Source organism: Rhinolophus ferrumequinum, chromosome 8, assembly GCF_004115265.2.
Source record: "Rhinolophus ferrumequinum isolate MPI-CBG mRhiFer1 chromosome 8, mRhiFer1_v1.p, whole genome shotgun sequence".
Taxonomy (NCBI): Eukaryota; Metazoa; Chordata; class Mammalia; order Chiroptera; family Rhinolophidae; genus Rhinolophus; species Rhinolophus ferrumequinum.
Genome location: NC_046291.1, coordinates 88,292,270 through 88,304,827, shown reverse-complemented (window position 1 = coordinate 88,304,827; position 12,558 = coordinate 88,292,270).

The following is a 12,558-nucleotide window of genomic DNA, read 5'->3' as shown; positions in this document are numbered from 1 at the left end:
TCTTTTAAACTTATAGTCCACATGTCTTCTTGTCAACAAAAGACACAGTCTCCCCATATAAATAACACAATAAGGTGAATATAGTGAAGTAACATATGACTAATACAGGTAGTATAGTTTGGGGGGAGTCCAAAGGAGAAAGATGTCATTTTTGAGGTTTGTGATTGAGAATAATATAGGCTCAAAACAATATGCAATAATATGTGGTAAATATCATAGAAGATTGACCTGGAAAAGCTTCATGATGGAGGTAGAATTTTAAGCGTGTAGAATTTGTATCAGTAGATTTGCCTGAAACTCCATACACATTTATGACTTTCCAGCCTTGTTGTCTGATGTCTCAGTCTTGAGGCTATATAATTGTAACAGTAACCGCATACAAATGATGATAGGAGATGTGCCTTAAAAGTCTGATGGAGTTCTAAGCAGTCCATTCTCTAAGAATAAAGCCTGCCAATAAATCTTTCATTCAGGATGATAAAAATAAGAACCTTTCATGCAATAACTACTGTGGTCTTGGATAGAGCAGTGTAGATGCAGATGGTTATGTGGTCCAGAAGCACTGTCGTGGTGCTGAAAGACTGATTGGCTATTGGTCCACCAGCACTTGGCTCTAGGTCTAGCTGTGTGAGTTAGGTATCTGTGAAACTGCTCTCTGTCTCTGCTGGCAGGAATCATCTCTTTTTTGGCATCCACTAAAGCCAAGTACACTAAAACTGTTCTGTACTTTGTCCCTAGTTCCAGCAGCATATTGTTCCACCCAGCATGTTTCCTAGATCCTGGTCATTTACAAAGATTTTCTATATATGAAACCTCAGCCTTTATACGTTCATGAGCTTAAAAGGGTTAACCTATTTCAAAGGCTGTGCTGCCTTGGGTCTTATTCTGTCTCTGGTCTTCTATTTGTCGAACAAATAAAGTTGCTAAGTTATAGGTTAGAAACTGATTGTTCCCAGTTTTAATTTTTAATTGCTTTTTTTTGGTCTTTGTTAAGGTATCAAAAACTTATAAGAAATTGTATGTATTTAAAATATACATTTCCATGATTTTTTGATATACATAAATAGCTGTAAAACCATCATTGCAATAAAGATAATATACATATATTTTTTTATCCTTAAAGTGTCCTCATGTTCTTTTGGAATCTCCCCCTCTAATTTTTCCCCATCAATCTCTATTCCCCATTCTCCAGGAGACACTGATCTGTTTTCTTTCACTATAGATTAGTTTTAGTTTTCTCAGAATTTCTATAATGAAATCATATAGTATATAGTGTTTGAGTAGGATTTGTTTTTTCATGACATTATTTTGATAATCATGTATGTTTTGTGTACATTGTAGTTCATTCCTTTACATTGCTGAGTATTTTCCATACTACCATGGATATGCCAACATTTGTTGATTCATTTACCTGTTGATGGATATTTGGGTCATTTCTAGTTTTGGGTCATTGCAATTAAAGCTGTGATAACTATTTACAAGTCTTTGCATTGGCATATATTTTTATTTTTCCTGGGTAAATGCATAGAAGTGAAAGGACTAGGTTTTAAGGAAGGTGTATGTTTATTTATTTATTTTTTAATTAAAGTTTATTGGGGTGACAATTGTTAGTAAATTTATATAGATTTCAGGTGCACAATTCTGTAATACATCATCTATATATCCCACTGTGTGTTCACCACCCAGAGTAGGTTCTCCTTCCATCACCATATATTTGATCCCTTTTACTCTCATCTACCACCCCCCGCCCCCTTACCCTCTAGTAACCACTCAACTATTGTCTGTGTCTATGAGTTTTTGTTTCTTCATTTGTTGATCTTGTTCCTTTGTTGTTTTCAGTATTATATACCACATATCAGTGAAACCATATGGTTCTTGATTTTTTTCTGTTTGACTTATTTCATACACTGTTGGTGCGAATGCAGATTGATGCAGCCACTATGGAAGGCAATGTGGAGATTCCCCCAAAAATTAAGAATGGAATTACCATATGACCCAGAAATCTCTCTCCTGGGTATCTACCCAAAAAAATCTGAAAGCATTTATCCATAAAGACATATGTGCTCCGATGTTCATTGCAGCTTTATTTACGGTGGTCAAGACATGGAAACAACAAAAGTGTCCTTCAATAGACGATTGGATAAAGAAGATGTGGTATATATACATAATTTTTAAAGAAACTTTTTAACTATTTGCAAAGTGGTTATATTGTTTTACGTCTACCAACAGTATATGAGAGTTTCACTTGTGCTGCATTCCAGCCAATACACAGTATGTTCAGTTTATTTAATTTTAGCTCTCTAGTGGTACTGATACCTCATTTAGCCTTTGTTTTTAAGTTTTATAACTTAATAGAGAAAGTTCTGGAACAATTCTGGAAGTGAGTGAACTAAGAGAAGAAGATGAAAGGTAACGTACAGAATACAATATGTAAAGAAATTAGCATAATAGATATGCAATTTTAAATGATTCTATTAAAAATAAGTGGCAGTTGGGAAAGTAGAAAAATTTTAAATGGGGTGTAGACATTATCCCTAAAAAAACAGAAAATAATTTCAGGTGTGTCTATGGGAGAACAGCATGATAGTAGTTGTATTTGAACAGACTATTCACAGGTTTTCAGGACTGGTGGCCAAACAAGTTGGAGAAAGATAAATTAGAAAGTAATTGCAATATTCTCGGCAGAAGTTAATGAGAAAAAGATTGGTGTGGTCATAATGAGAAGAAAAACCTTCATCAATTAAGACTTCCAGTGCTTGCCTAACTGACTAAAAGGAATGTGGGTTATGTTTTTTAGTTGTTTCTTTGTTCTTGTTAATGTTTTTTATCGTTTACAATAAACATTTATCATTTTCTCCCCAAGTTATGAAACAGAAAAGGATTTACATTTGAATACTCAGTACAAGTCTGCAACTCTTTAGGCAATACAGTGTAATGATGAGTGGTTGGCAATGAGGTTGAAGAGAGTCATGGGGGGGTGTGCGTCTTTCTGCCAAGGTTGAAGCTGAGAAAACACTGTGGGGCTCATCTCACGAGATTCCATTTCCAGTGTTCCTGCTCCCCTTTCTCCTCAGGGCCTGCCTCTGTGCTTTGTGAGAATTAACAGCCGTGTTCTTGGCATTTCAAAGAAATGAATTGTGAATTCTCAGTGAATTGATACCTTCCAGTCCAGCAGCACTTCCCCAGGGTGTAAGTGCTGAGATTTTTAACAGTTTTGCATTGTCAAAGATTGGTAACCATATATATCTGAAGTGTTTTGAAAGCCTGTGACTTCCTTCTCTCAGCACTGACTGCAGCAAGAAGTTTGAGCTGAGAAATTAAACAGAGGCAGCGCCTTCTGTGGCCTTGATCTACGGAAAGAAGTTGTGATGATAAAGTTGCTGGCAATGGTATCTTCATGTTGGCAGGGCAGACAAGAAGATGATGTTAATAGCATAAACCCTAAGTCAGTGTTCCGAGAGCAGCTAACGAATCCTGAAGCCGTCATTTACTCAAGCTGAAAAGCTCAAATGTGAGAGCCTGTTTGAACACCATAAGGGAAGCAACATTCAGCACAGACCACATGTCATGTCAGCAGGAAAGGGAGTGTGTTGGGAGTTTTTAAACTTGAGGTCCTGTCAGTGCTGCTAGAGGAGACCAAGATACTATTAGGAGATAGGCATGTCTACCGAGCATGCCTGTGAAGAATGAATATATCCGGACCCCTGAGCTATTTTCTATGGAAAACTCAGTAGGGTAACAGCACAAGCAATGTTTTGAAAGTACATTGAGGCAAAGTACTAGGCAATGTGATGATGTACTTCTGAATTTCTGGTTACTGCCTGCATCCAAATAGCTACAAAAAATAGAGAAGCGCTCTCAGAGAAGATTGTAAATGTATAAGAAGTGCATTTTTGGTACCTATTTTTGATGTTTACACTGGTGAATATTCAAGCTCGTACCTACTAACTAAAGAAACTACCTGTGGTTTCTGTTGGCTCAGAAAGCCTTTTTTCCCAATGTGAAAAATATTCATGAAAATGCCACAGTCTGAAACAATACTAGCAGATGCCAGCACCACATGTATTCACACTCATTTTAGCCTCTTTAGCCAATTCGGTATAAATAGATTTTAATCCGTAGTGGCATGCCTGCTAAAAGTAGCCCCACATATTAATTCTTTCCATTTCATCATTACAAACATGCCTGCCTTCTTTGATTTTAATTGGGGTTGGGGGCTAAAGAACTAGACTTGGGGGTTCTATGACTAAAGGTGGGTCGCATTTTTCTCACGTCAGAAGCTTACACCATGTGGATTTGGACATAAAGCTCTCACTGGTTGATGTTCCATTTTCTGACCTAAAAAATGAGAACATAAAACATATTTTTAGAGCAATCATAAATCAGATAATGCAAACTACTTAGCGCTAAGTTTGATAAATTTTGAGCGTGTAGGATTAACTCATTCCAATCCAAACAAGCATTTTGCCTGAAATGGCCCTTTGCCTGGTTCCACTTTGAAAAAGGTATAAAGAGAGACAGTTTAGCCAAAGAAGAAACTTTCCTTTCTATATCCTAGGGGAGAAATGCAGGTGGGGTTAGAAAGAGAATTGCAAACAAATTTAATCTGTAAATTGCCTGCAGACTACTGCTTCCAGATTTCTTAGCTGTCTTCTACACTTTTTGTAGATAGACTTGCAGAATCATGACTACCTGCCTCTTGCTAGATTGTGTGCCTAAGACAGTTTGTTCATACGATATGCCTGCGTTCATATACCAAGATGTCACGAAATTCTTTCTTTTCAGTACAGTATAATTTTTTTAATAATTAGGCTTTCCATTCTGTGTAAGAGAATAGTCACTTATGCCCCTCTCATGGCATAGTTACTTCAATTAGGCATGAACAGTGAAAGCCTATAAGTGAGTGTGTTCCTTTAAGCACTGCACTTAGGCAAATGTCTTAACCTCTCATAGATGAGCTATCTTAATAGTTACCTTTGTGAGATTCTCACAGGATCAAGTATGTGTGAGTGACTTTAAAACGTATAAAGTGATATAACAATAGAGAGCATTTATAAAGAACTTTTCTTCATTAGCTTTTCAGGTCATGTTTGCTTTTTTAATTTTTTTTATTTTTATATTTTTAAATTTTTTTTTAATCGTTCCACATGTGTTTATGTGACATAGGTTCCAAAAAGCCTTTGTATTTGTGAAAAGGACCTGACGACTGTAATGTGGGTGGGTACTTGCTTTGCACTTTCATGTGAAGTAACTAGAAATGGAAGCAATCATAAATGATTCAGTGTAAATTGTTTTGGGAACTGGTACTAGATCGCGGTGCATCACCCTATTTTCATTTGCTGTGGGTATGTAATACAGAGGACAGCAAATCCCCCTTGCAGATTAATGAATGTGGCACAGAGATTCTAATTTCCCAAGTGAAACACTTTTACACAGTGGTAGCTGTGGGAGACAGGTCTGAACCTCATTAAACTTCCTGTGTGTTATACATGGACAACCTAATTCAATTCCCGTAAAAACAGGCAAATAGGCCGTCAATGTAAATTAAACCCAAAGGCCAGAGAGTGTCACTATGGCACTGTATTACATGAACATTTATCTCATAAATGGAAAAGTGAATTAAACTGTTAATTTCAATAGCAATTTTAGAAAAACAAGTCCCAAACTAAAGGAGTCAAAATGAGAAATGTTTTTTTCCCGCATGAATTACAATATTCTCCAATCTGCCTCCTTATGAGGTTTGCATTTAGTCTGCGTTCCAGGTCTCCCTTTAAAAACCTGATTTTCCACACTTTCCTTTTTGTCTTTATTTAAAATTTTCTAATTTACCCTTGGACCCCTAGGGCAGCCTTCTCTGAGCCATGCTGCTCACCATGACCAGATGTGCAAAATATGCCACTTACGACAAAATATGCTGGCCCTCTATCCAGTCTCTTTCATGACTACTTAACACCTTCACAATAAAAGCCTGAAAACCTAGGGCACACAAGGACTGTCGTGACTGCACAAATTTAAAGCTCCCCTCCCCCTCTCATGTCTCTGTCTATTTGATACATCCTTGTCAAACATTCTGAGTTTCAATCACATGAAGCTACTCAAAACTCTTCAGTGTATTTCATTGGGTCTTTTTTCCCCACTGGTAGCCATTGTCTGGAATTTCGTTCTTATTTATCTTATCGAACTAGAGTACAATGTTCCCTCTTTCAAGATTTAAATAGTATATGTTGCCTTGACCATGAATCTTTCTGCCATGAAATAATTGGCTTGCACTGTGGTCCCTCTGCTTCCAGTACCCAATTCTGTCACAGCACTGCTAGATAAAGTTTCAAGACCATCTTCTTCATCACTCTTCTAACTTCTTGATGAACAGGTAACACATCTTGCTCATCTTTGTTTTTATAGTATCGAGAACTGTGTCTGGCACAGTGTATGCTCAGTGTATTAGTCAAATTTTTTTTTAAAAAAATGTTTTATTAAAAGTATAGCTAACATACAAAATTATATCAGTTTCAGATGTACACCACAGTTATTCAACATTTGTGTACCTAAAGAAGTGATCACCATGGTAAGTCCAACAACCATCTGACACTGAAATGACAGAGTACCAGTAGGCAGATAGATAGAAATGAGCAGAAAAAGGAGAAACCCAGCTCCAGTTAGAAAGCCCCTTGCTGCAGCTCCTACTTGGATCAAGACCCCTTGCAGTCGCCCTTACTTAGACCACCAATACCTTACTAGCCCAGCAGAATTCCAGGCTTACACATAACCCTAAATCAAAAGGATGTGTTGTCAGAAGCCAGAGAAGGAAGGAAGACATCTCGCTTATCAGCGTATATGAGGTATGATCAAAAGATATGGTGAATATTTAAGTAAAAAACTGTATTACAGTAAAAGACACATTGCGATTAATCCCCCTCAAAATATTCCCCCTCACTCTGAACACACTTATCCCATCATTCTTGCCTCTTTCTGAAGCAGTTCTGGAAGTCCTCTTTTGTAAGTGTCTTTACTATATCATCCATCAAGACAACATTCCATGTCACACATTGTTTCTGGTACGGCGATTTCTGTCAAATAAAAACATTATGCTGTGTCCTCATCCACTTTATTCACTGGATCTGGCACCGTGCGACTTCTGGCTCTTCCCCAAAGTCAAAATGATTCAGGACTTCAAGGCAGCCACAACAGCACAACTAAAGACACTCACAAAAGAGGACTTGCAGAACTTCTTCAGAAAGTGGCAATAATGATGGGATAACTGTGTTTGAAGCAAGGTGTAGTATTTTGAGGGAGAGTAATGGTAATGTGTCTTTTATTGGAATGTATATATTTTTTTATTTAAACATTCACTGCATTTTTTTTTTCAGCCCACCATCCCATGTAGGAATCAACCAGCAACCCTATTGTTCAGAGCTCGCACTTTAACTAATTGAGCCATCTGGCCACCCCCATATTTTTAAATTTAGTTTATATTTTTTAATAAATCATGAATTTGACTTTATCATATGGTATAAAAGAAAAAGAAGCATATGTACATGTGTTATTGCAGCTGCACCTATGATAGATCCAGTGCCAACACAATATTTTCTATGAGATTTTTAGAGGTATATGGAATTATCTGACTTTTTCATAATTACTTCAAGTGCATATTATCAAATAACATACTTATTTTAAAAACATGGAAAATACAGAAATAACTGTAGTCAGCAATAATTTGGATGTACTTTGCTGTTTAAATTGGAAATTCCTTATATTACTAAAACTATTTCTAGAATTTTTTTACACAGAATGCATGCAGTATTTTCATAAAAGTAAATGTACAGTTATTTTAAATACAAAAAAAATGAAGGTAATGCATGGCTTTCCAATAAAAATGTATGAAGACCAATTTTTTCTTTAAAGAAGACAAAGATAAAAATTGGCTGTGGGGGATGAGACACTGATACCAGTCAGAGATAGCCCAGAGCTCCAAGCCTGAGTGAACACAAGTAAACTGAACAGACTATTGTCTGGAGTGCTGGTCTACCCACACACCCCTCTGAGAGGTTCCTTCCCTGAACTCCCACCGAGGGAAACAGACCCTGGTGGTTGCTCTTGCCTTAGCTCATTGCAGTAGGTTGTCCCAGAGGAACTGTAGTGATTCCCGGGACCAATCAGATTCTCAGTCTTGGGGAGTTTGGGAAGTTTCAAGAGATAGCTGAGAAGTTGGCAAAGTGTAGAAGCTAAGCTCACACAGAGAGAAAACAGTATGCAGATGCTGTCAGGGAGTGGAAGCCATAAGTAGGCCAAAGCCATGAATTAGAAGAAGCCATGAGCATGAGAAAGTGATATAGGATTCTGATGTCTGGTGCCCGGAGATTGTGGTCTCATGTACGTGGACTCAGAAGGAGAGGTAGAGGCACAAAGATTTTTATTAGAGCGAAGGTACAGCTCTCTTACGAAAGGGGATACCGAAACTGGGATGCCCACTCACTCACTGCATTTTTTTTATCACACCTTGTACATCCTGCTTATCAGGACTGTTTTAGTGAGATTCTCAAACAAACCCTAAAAAGAAAATTGACAGAACCTGCCTTGAGAACGAAAAGGGAGTACTGGGCACCTCAGCAGGAGAGGAAGAGATAAAAGAGAAAGGAGGGGGGAGGCAATTCTACCCATAGAAATAAAAGCCTTCATACAATGTTAAAAGCCCCCTCTTGGTCTGCTCCACATCTTGGAATGTAACGGCCTTTACGTATAAACTTCTTACTATCCTTTACCTGTGCAAAACTTTGTCTCTCAATTGAATTCTTTCCCTCAAGAAGACAAAGAGCCAAGGAACATTATTACAACTCTGTAACAGTACCATGCAATCAAAATATTTGACTATATTCCCCATGCTCTACATTACATCCCCATGATTTATTTATTTTACACCTGCAAATTTGGACCTTTTATTGTCCTTCACTTTTTTCCCCCCTTTTTAAATTTTCCATTAAAGTTAACATTCAATATTATTTTATATCAATTTCAGGTGTACAGCATAGTAGTTAGACATTTGTATAATTTAAGAAATGCCCCTCCCTCCGACTAATCTAGTACCCACCTGGCACTATATATAGGTATTACCATATGTTGTGCAGGGGATCCTGCCGATTTCGCCATGTGTCGTGCGGGGCGTCAGGCGGGGTCTCTGGTCCCACTCCCCACACAAGAACGCAGGACATGGTGAGGCCAAAAAGGAACACCCACGGAGTCATAGGTAGGGGAGTCATACCATTATACTCTCACTGGCGGCTGGGTTGGAGACACAGGAAGCAGGAGCCACACAATTCTCAACCCTCACTGCGCCGCTTGCAGGCTCAGTCCCCATCTTCTTGCTAGCTCCCCCTTTTTTGCTAGCCTAGCCACGGCAGTTATATTAGTGCCCAATGGCTCACTGGTTACAGCTGACAGCCAACTAGCCACAGCTGATGGCCATTTGATCGCAGTCGATGGCCATTTACTACCTGAGCCAGCACCTTTCTATGTGAGGCCGAGAGCCTGGAAACTGCTTTTTGGGGCTCTGTCCCCACACCATATTATTGACTAATTCCCTATGCTTTATTTTACTTCCCCATGACTACTTTGTAACTACCAATTTGTACTTCTTAATGTTTTCACTTTTTTCACCCTGTCCTCCAACTCCTCTCCCATCTATCACCCCAATAAATCCAGGACCCATCTGACAGCATATATAGTTATTATGATATTATTAACTGTATTCCTTATTCTGTACTTTACATCCACATGACTACTTGGTAACAACCAATTTGTACTTCTTTCCTTTCTCTTTTTCACTCTCCTTCCCAACCCTCCCCTCCCATCTGGCAACAATCAAAATGTTCTCTGTATCTATGAGTTTGCTTCTGTTTTGTTCATTTGTTTATTTTGTTCTTTAGATTCCACATATAACTGAAATCACATTGCATCTGTTTTTCTCTGTCTGACATACTCCACTCAGCACAGTACCCTCCAGGTCCGTTGTGCCACCACAGATGGCAAGAACCCATTCCCTTCCATGGCAGAACAATATTCCATTGTATATTATGTACAAACTACTCTTTTTTTATTCTTCTATTGATGGTAGTACTATTTTTGTTATTGGTTTTGTTGGGCTGCCTCCACATCTTGGCCATTGTAAGTAATGCTGCAGTGAACATATAGATGCACATGTCCTCTCAAGGTAGCATTTTGTGTTTCTATGGATAAATACCCAGAAGTATGATTACAGGGTCCTTCTTTGTCTCTTGTTATAGCCTTTGTTTTAAAGTGTATTTTGTCTGGTATAAGTATTGCTAGCCCAGATTTTTTTTTCTCCATTTTCATGAAATATCTTTTTTCATCCCTTTACTTTTTGTCTGTGTGTGTCTCTCAATCTGAAGTGAGTCTCTTATAAGCAGCATATGTAAGGGTTGTGCTTTCTTATCCATTCAGCCACCCTATGTTTTTGATTGGAGCACTTAATCCATTTATATTGAAAGTAATTGTTAATATATATGTAGTTATTGCCATTTTATTATTCATATTATTTATTTATTTAGTCATAAAGAAGTCCCTTTAACATTACTTGTAATACTGGTTTGGTGGTGATGAACCCCTATCTGTCCTTCGATTTTAAATGATAGCCTTGCTAGGTAGAGTAATCTTGATTGTAGGACCTTGCTTTTCATCACTTTGAATATTTTGTGCCAATCCCTTCTGACCTGAAGTTTCTGTTGAAAAATCAGCTGCCAATCTATGGGAGCTCCCTTGTAAGTAACTAGTTGCCTTTCTCTTGCTCCTTTTAGGATTCTCTCTTTAACCTTTGCCATTCTGATTATAATGTGTCTTGGTGTGGGCCTCTTTGGGTTCATCTTGTTTGGGACTCTGCATTTCCTTGGCTTGTATGTCTATTTCCTTCACCAGATCAGGGAATTTTCATCATCATTTCTTCAAATAGATTTTCAGTCCCTTGTTTTCTCTTCTCCTTCTGATACCCTTATAATGTGAATGTTGTTCCAGTGATCCCTTAAACTATCCTAATATTTTTTGTATTCCTTTTTTTTTTTTTTTGGTGGGGGGGTGTTGTTTTGTTTTGTTTTGTCTTTTTGCTGTTCCAATTCGGTGTTTTCTGCTACTCTCTCTTCAAAATTGCTGGCTCAGTCCTCTGCTTCATCCAGTCTGCTGGTGATTCCTTCCAGTGCATTCCTCATTTCAGTTATATTCTTCATTTCTGACTGGTTGTTTTTTATGGTTTCTATGTTATCCTATATGCTTGCTATCATTTTGTTGAAATTCTCACTAATTTCCTTGAGCATCTTTATAATCATTGTTTTGAACTCTTTATCTGGTAGGTTGCTTGCCTCCATTTCATTTAGTCCTTTTTCTGGAGTTTTTTCCTGTTCTTTCATTTGGGATGTATTTGTTTCCTCATTTTTGGCTATCTCTCTGTGTCTGTTTCTATGTATTAGGTAAATCTGCTATGTCTCCTCGTCTTTCTAGATGGCCTTAAATTGAAGGTGCCCTTTGTGGTCCAGTGTCACAGTCTCCCTGGTCCCTTGGTCTGGGTGCTCCAGGAGTGTCCCTTGTGTGGATTGTGTGTCCTCTCCTGTTATAATTGAGCCTTGATTGCTATTGGTATGTCAGTGGATGGGATTGATCTTCAGGCTCACTGGCTATGAGGTTTGGCCATGTCCACAGCTTACCCCATGGAGCAGAATTGACCCCAGCTTGCTCTACTGCCTGTTGAGACCATTCTTTTTGTGTATCATGTGTGGGGTTAATTGGCAGTGAAAGCACTGTAGTCTGAAGCCAACCTCCAAGAATGTTGGTTCTGGAGCCTCTTGGGAGGAGCTCTGGTGCAAGCCAAGGTCAGCCACTGTCTATGAGCAGCTAGAGACTACCTGGTAGGAGGTAGAAAGCAGTCCATATTTGGTTACTGTCTGTGCTGGGCCTGGAGGTGTGTGGAAGAGGCCACACTGCGAACCTAGGATGGCTGCCACCAGTATTGAATCTGGGGTAGCTCTGAAAAAAGCCAGGTGACTCCAAGTCCTGCCACTACCTGCCGGCTCCCATAAAGTTAAGCAGCTGTTAAGCCTCATGTGGAATGGAGTTGAATGTGGTGGGGTCTCTGTGGGTCACTGAGATGGAGTGAATGGAGCTCACCAGACCAGTTCAAATTAAGATTTGGCCATGGGTGTGGAGGTGGACTTAACACAAGAAAGATGGTTCCTGCCTGTCGGCTGCACATGAAAAGGACCCCAAACAGAGAAAATGACAACTTTCCCTTGGGTCCTCACCTAGCAGTTACACAACTCTGTTTTTCCGCATATGTCTCCAATGCCCCCAGAGTAACTGTCCCTCCAGTGGAGCCCAGGGTGAGTGCCTATGAAAGAGTAAGTCTGTGCATGAGCCCATCAAGAGGATGCCTAGGTTTCCTGTAGACTTCCATCCCACCCTGATGGTTGGAATCCACACTGTTTTTCACAGCCAGATGTTGTGAGTGCTCCTTTTCTCAGCACCAGTACTTCTGGCTGAGGAACTGGTGTGAGACTAGAG